We start from the raw sequence: 6,000 nt of genomic DNA on the forward strand, positions 1-6,000 counted from the left end.
TAAAATGGGCAAAAGATCCGAATAGGCATTTCTCAGTAGAAGACATACAAATGGCCAACAGGTATATGAAAAAATACTCAACATCATTAATGATCAGAGAAATGCAAATCAAATACAATGAGATATCACTTTACCTCAGTTAAAATGACTTTTATCCAAAAGAAAGGCAATAATGAATGCTAGCAAGGATGTGGAGAAAGGAGAACCTTTGTGTGTTGTTGGTGGAAACGTAAATTAGCGCAGCCACTATGGAGAACAGTAAGGTGGTTCCTAAAAAAACTAAAAATAGAAGTATCATATGATCCAGCAATCCCACTACTGTATATTTATCCAAAGGAAAGGAAATCAAGGTATTTGAGTTCTCTCTAATTGCTTAAAACAAAGTTTTAAATTGTGGCCAAAGATTGTCAAGGCAGCCATTGTTTAACAGTGGACTCAGTTTCTTCAGGGCTGTTGAAGGCAGGTAAGATCTTGCTGAGCTAGAAGTAGAGAGGAGGCAGTGAACATGAATGAGGGAGCAGTCAGATGAGGGGACTCTTAGTCCTCTTGACCCTTTAGTTTCTTTCATATATTTTATATACTAGGGTTCCATGGGAAATTTCCTTTGAAAAAGAATATATTGCTCTAAAGTAAATTATGAACCATAATCATAGGGTAACTATAGTTTATCCATGTCAAATAACAACCCAAACAGTTCTTAATCAACTTAAACATCACAATCTTAGTGGTTTTCTGTGTTCCCTGCATTAAAACTTCCATCTTAATATTAATAAATGCTTGCTTTGGATTGTACTGTTAACATGGGATATATATGATGCAGATATTTTGGATTCCTGATATAAATAAGAAAATTAATTGGTGGGGGATGAGTACCATGATGGTATCATTTTAAAACTCTCACTACAAAATTCACCCTAAAAAATAAGCAAAACACATGTGGTCTTGTTTGAAGAAAATTTTGCTTAGTTTTGCATTTTAATTCAAGCATATGTTATGAAAGGCTATGAAGTAGAATGAAATATTTCTTTGACATACTATCTTTGAATGGGAGGTTCAAAAATAATAACATTCTGCTCTTATTATGTAATGGAATATATTATCGTCTTGAGAGAAGAGATTTTGTTTCCTTATTCTTGGTTTTTATTAACTTAAATATCTAAACAGAAGATGAACATTGTAGCCAGCCATTTGACTTCCAGCAAATATAAGTATGAATTCTAAAATATGCTGAAATTTTCTAAGGTTTTGTTATCTAAAATTATCAAGGTAGTGAAAAACACCTAAGGTGCTTTCTATTATCACTTTTAAAAAGCATACTTTCATAGTCATAGGTTTTCTTTTTATGTTTTGAGTACTTCGCTAGGTGATAAATGACACATGATAGCTGTTCAGTAAGTGTTTATTAAATCAGTATGTTTTGATAAAATTTTAGAGATGTAATTTTCATATTCTTTGATTATCTTAAAACTTTTTTCAAGGTCCCCACAGAGCCCCCTTCCCCCAAACCTCCACACACATACACTTCGTCATTGTGACAAGAGAATTAAGATTCCACTTGAGCCCGATATTAAGGACAGCTTCAACGACTAACAAAGCAGGAGATACCTAGGAATCAGGGCTAGGTGAGAGGAGGTCTCAGGGAGCAATGTGGAAAAATAGTCCCAAGTCTGAGAAAAAGTGGTGACAAGTCAGATCTGAGACTTTAGGGGAGATAGACCCCAAAATTCCAAACTTCTAGTTGCTGGACGCTCTCATAACTGTTACAGACAGCTTGGAAATATAAGCAGATATAAAATAGAGAAATTATACACAGTTCTTTAGTCCGACCAAAACTTTATGTGTTTGGAGAGGTTTCTGACTTGAGTGGAGCCCTAGGAACTAGATACTGATTAGTAGGAGCAGCTCTTAGACATGAAATTTAAGCTGCACAGTCCTGGTAGGGTAGAGTCCTCTGAAGACACTGTATAGGCAAAGGAAAGTTTAAATGGGGAAGCAGAGTACATACCAAGTGACTCTTAGTGACTACAATAGAGAATATGAACCAAAACAATGGGTGTTAAAAATATTTTTTGGTGGTGAAAACAGCATGGCTTCAGATACATAAGAGTTTGAATTTGTTGTGTTTGGTGCTATCATGAACTTCTGATTAAGAGAGTGATATGATCAAAATTGAGCTTAGAAAATACTGCAGCTGGGTATAGGATGGATTATAGCACCAGGAGGGAAAGAATCTAAGAAGCTATTGTACTGGTCCACTCAAACATTGGTTAGAGTTGCATGTCCTGCTGTGAAAAGAGAGATGGCAGAGACCTGTGTAGGAACCGTTTGTAAGACAGATCAGCAGGAAGCTCCTGCTGCCATAGAGGTCAAGGCTCAATGTGTAAAGCAGTTAAATAAATGTTGACTCACTTGGAACTTCTGGTTTCTTCTTTGATGAAAGAATGGTATTCACAGTTTCACATATTAGTCAGAAACCTTAAAATCAATAGCTAAGCATAGACTACTGCATAGGTACTGTAAGCTCATTTTCAAATACCCGGTTTTTAACACCATTTTTAACTAGTGAAAGATGTATTTTTAAATGTTGAATTTTTTTGACAATCTGGTCCAGCATCAATGTCACGAAAATGATCACTATAAAGATAACTATTAGGACTCCGTCATGTCAGCAGAACAGGCAGCAGGTAAGAATTATAGTATCCAATGCTCTTTATTTTCTAAGCAGGAGACTTTACTTTCAAAGACTTACAGACTGGAGCTGTTTGTATGCAGCCACAGGAACTCCACTAGTCCTTGCCCAAGCATGCTGTCATGCATGAGGCTAAAATAGGCCTGGAGCAAACAATTCTTCCCTCACCATTTATCTCAGCTCTTTCTCTTGTCACCACCCAAAGTGGTTTTAACTAGACTGGTGCCTAATAAATGTGGGGAGCAGGCAGGGGGAGGTGACAGACCAAAATAAATCACCTGTGTGGAGCAACTCAATTCAGAGGTGTTCACAGAAGAACCGGAGGAGGTTAGGATAGGGAAAGACGTGGTTCACTGGCAGACTGCATCTGTTTTCGGTAATCCTCTGTTACAAACAATACAGTTAATCCAAATTCCTGAAACAAATGCCAGCAATAAAGGGTATAGCAGTGGCAGAGATGTACTTTAACAAATTCTAAAATAAAAGTTTATTTTCAAAATATTTTGCTTTTTTATTTCATATTGCTTTATAAAAATTATGTTTCACAAATTAGCAGTATCCAAAATTTATTCTAGTCAAGATCTATTTATATTTATACAAACACTTCACATTTACATATAAGTTTCAGGAGAAATGTATCTTGACAAAGTATGGAAAAGTTAATTTGAGGCTTCAATTTCATTTTCTTCCTTTCTTTTTAAAGTAGAGTCTTTGTGAAGAAAGGAGCCGGTGACTGAAACAACCTGGTCGCAACCTGTTGACCTTCCACTTTCTCTTCAGAATAAGTAGCACCTGTGGTGGATATTATTATTTGAAGAAAGAAAAAGCTGATTTTAGGGTGGAAAAAACATTCAACTCACACAAAGAATGGGAAAAAATACTGAGTTAAATAAAGCAAATACCTTTTACAAGTGAAAGGAAGAATTTCTTCTGCCATCAATAAAACCATTGTGCTATTATTGTTTTACTGTGTGTTTTATTTGCCTGATGTTATCTTTCTTGTTCATCTGGTATTAACCCCATACTAATGGACTTCTATAGGATAGCAATTACAGCATACTGAAGTTTCCCACTATAATTACAGAATAAACCGACTGACACAGCTTGCCACATTTCTTAAAAAAACAACCTGAAGCCAAATAGCAGTTCTTAGCATGGTAATAGCTGCTAAATATGGCAGCAAAAAGTATTTAAAACTTGAATATGTTGTTTATAACAATCTGCTTTTCCAAATGTAATTCAATTTTTAAAAAACAGGTATTCCCTTCCTCATAAAATGTGCTGTGGATCTTTCAGGATGCATCTGGTTGCAAGTAGCGGAAAACCCATCTCAAACCAGCTTAAACATTAAAGGGAATTTACTGGCTCATTTCACTGCCAGAAGCATAGTAGGTTTCAGGATTGGTCTAATTCAGTAAATCAGAGATGTCATGAAAGACAGATTCTTTGCATCTCGCATTTCTGCTTTCTCTGGAACAAGCTTTATTCTACAGCAGGCTACTCCATGTGGCCACAAGATGGCTTCCAGCAACTCCTAGAGCTATTGAGTCTAGGATTGGGGTTGGGGCTGCTTCCAGAAATGCACTCAGAAGAGAACAACTTTTTTCCATAGGCCATATGTACCTCTTTTGGGCTACTTTTCTATCTGTGAACCACTAACTCCAACAGGGTCTGGAGATTACCTCAGGCCTGATCCATGTGCCACAGGCTTAGAAATGGGTCTAGATTGGAGGCAGAGGATATGCATCTGAAAGTCAAGATGACTTGCCAAGAGAAGAGGGAGAAGGTGTTGGTGAAGCAACCAGAATGTCCATTACAGTGAACCAATTGTCAGAGCCACACACTTTTCGTTTAGTAGTCTTCTTACAGTCTCAGTCTTGTGAAACCAGAAGTGAACAATTAAAGAAATAGAAGAAGGAAGGGACTGGGGGAGGAAGGAAGAAGTGAAAGAGAAGCCAGGTGAACAATTAAAAACAGAAGAAGGAGGGAGGAAGAAGAGAGAGGGAACACTGGGCAAAATAATTGATAAAATGTGCTTTGAAGGAGAGGTCCTCAGGCAGTCTCTCAGGGCCTGTTACATACATTTTCATTATTTATTAGCCCACAGTTAATAGTAGTTGGGTCTAGTAGTGTTTTGTTTTTGTTTTTACCCATGTTATGTTTCATAATTAACTAGAAGCAGGTGGGTCTGGGCATTGTTATTTTTTTAAAGATCTTCAAATGATTCTAATGTGTGTCCTAGGTTGAGAACCAGAGGAAGGCCCATGGCAGTTTTGATGAGTTTGACAGCTGATAATAAGGGAAGGGGAAACAGAACGGAAATGGGGTCCTGAGTGTAGTTCAAAGTGTAGACCTTTGGCACTTACTTCTTAGATGGGGACAATAATGCCTAATACAGCAGTAAGCCTAAAATGGACGCTCAATGGATGACACTCGTGTCGGTTAGGAGTTATTACTCAACTGTCCCTAAGAACAGTTCCATATGGTAATATATTTATATATAATGATATATAGAGATATCTAGATCATATATATTAAAATGACATATGGATCATATTATCTTGATATCTATAGATTTATAAATCTATACATTTGTCCTGAAGACATCAAGACAAGTTTAAATTGGACAGCAGTGAAGTGGACAGTAAGTGAAGCCAGCCCATCCGTTCTCATTGCTGGTGGCCACTGGGCACTGAAGGGTGAGGGGTCCATTTCTGCCAGGGCAAGATATAGTTGGCTAAATGTATCAAAAACTAAGTTCCACTCTGCCTTTCTATTATTAAGGGCAGCTGCAGGCCTGGATGCGGATGGCATATGTAATAATTAAATAATTGTTAGTATTTGCTAAGGTTTTCCTATGTGCACTGTACTAAAACATTTACTATTATTTCTTACAATCTTCACACAGCTCTGTAAAGTTGGCATCAGTATCTCCATTCTACAGCCAGAGTAGCTGATGTCCTTCAGAAAGGTAAGTCACTTTGCTCACAAAGTGGAAGTGTCCTGTTAACTGAAGAGTCTGTAGTTTACTTGACCTTCCAGGCTTAGGCCATAAAGACAACACTCCAGCCTCATGTGATTCTCTATTTCTATATAGTTACATTTCTCTCTTTCATGCACCTTTCTTTGTAATTCATAGCTAACATCATGGCTAACCCCATGCCTAATTCAGCTGACCACAAGGAATAAGCATGGAAGTAATAAGGAAAACATGACCAGCAGGGTCAGAGTTATACTGCCACAGTGACTGGGCAGTGACCCAGGAGAGATGGGAAGCAAGCTAGATGAGCTCTACAGTTTGTCCAGGGTAC

General features: G+C 37.4%; 1 protein-coding gene across 6 annotated transcripts in view; it reads left to right on the forward strand.

The window, feature by feature from the left end:
- Positions 1–3,653, forward strand: part of TDRD3 (tudor domain containing 3) — a 194,648-nt gene extending 190,995 nt beyond the window's left edge. For 4 of the 6 annotated variants that reach the window (XM_021667174.2, XM_064369128.1, XM_064369124.1 and 1 more), the window contains one exon: positions 3,393–3,653. The gene's annotated coding sequence lies outside the window, so the exon portion shown is untranslated. The remainder of the gene's footprint in view (positions 1–3,392) is intronic. The other 2 variants (XM_064369127.1, XM_064369125.1) reach the window with 1 other exon arrangement.
- Positions 3,654–6,000: the final 2,347 nt, after the last annotated feature.

Source organism: Aotus nancymaae, unplaced genomic scaffold (assembly GCF_030222135.1).
Source record: "Aotus nancymaae isolate 86718 unplaced genomic scaffold, 86718_ANA_hifiasm-v0.15.2.pri h1tg000088l, whole genome shotgun sequence".
Taxonomy (NCBI): domain Eukaryota; kingdom Metazoa; phylum Chordata; class Mammalia; order Primates; family Aotidae; genus Aotus; species Aotus nancymaae.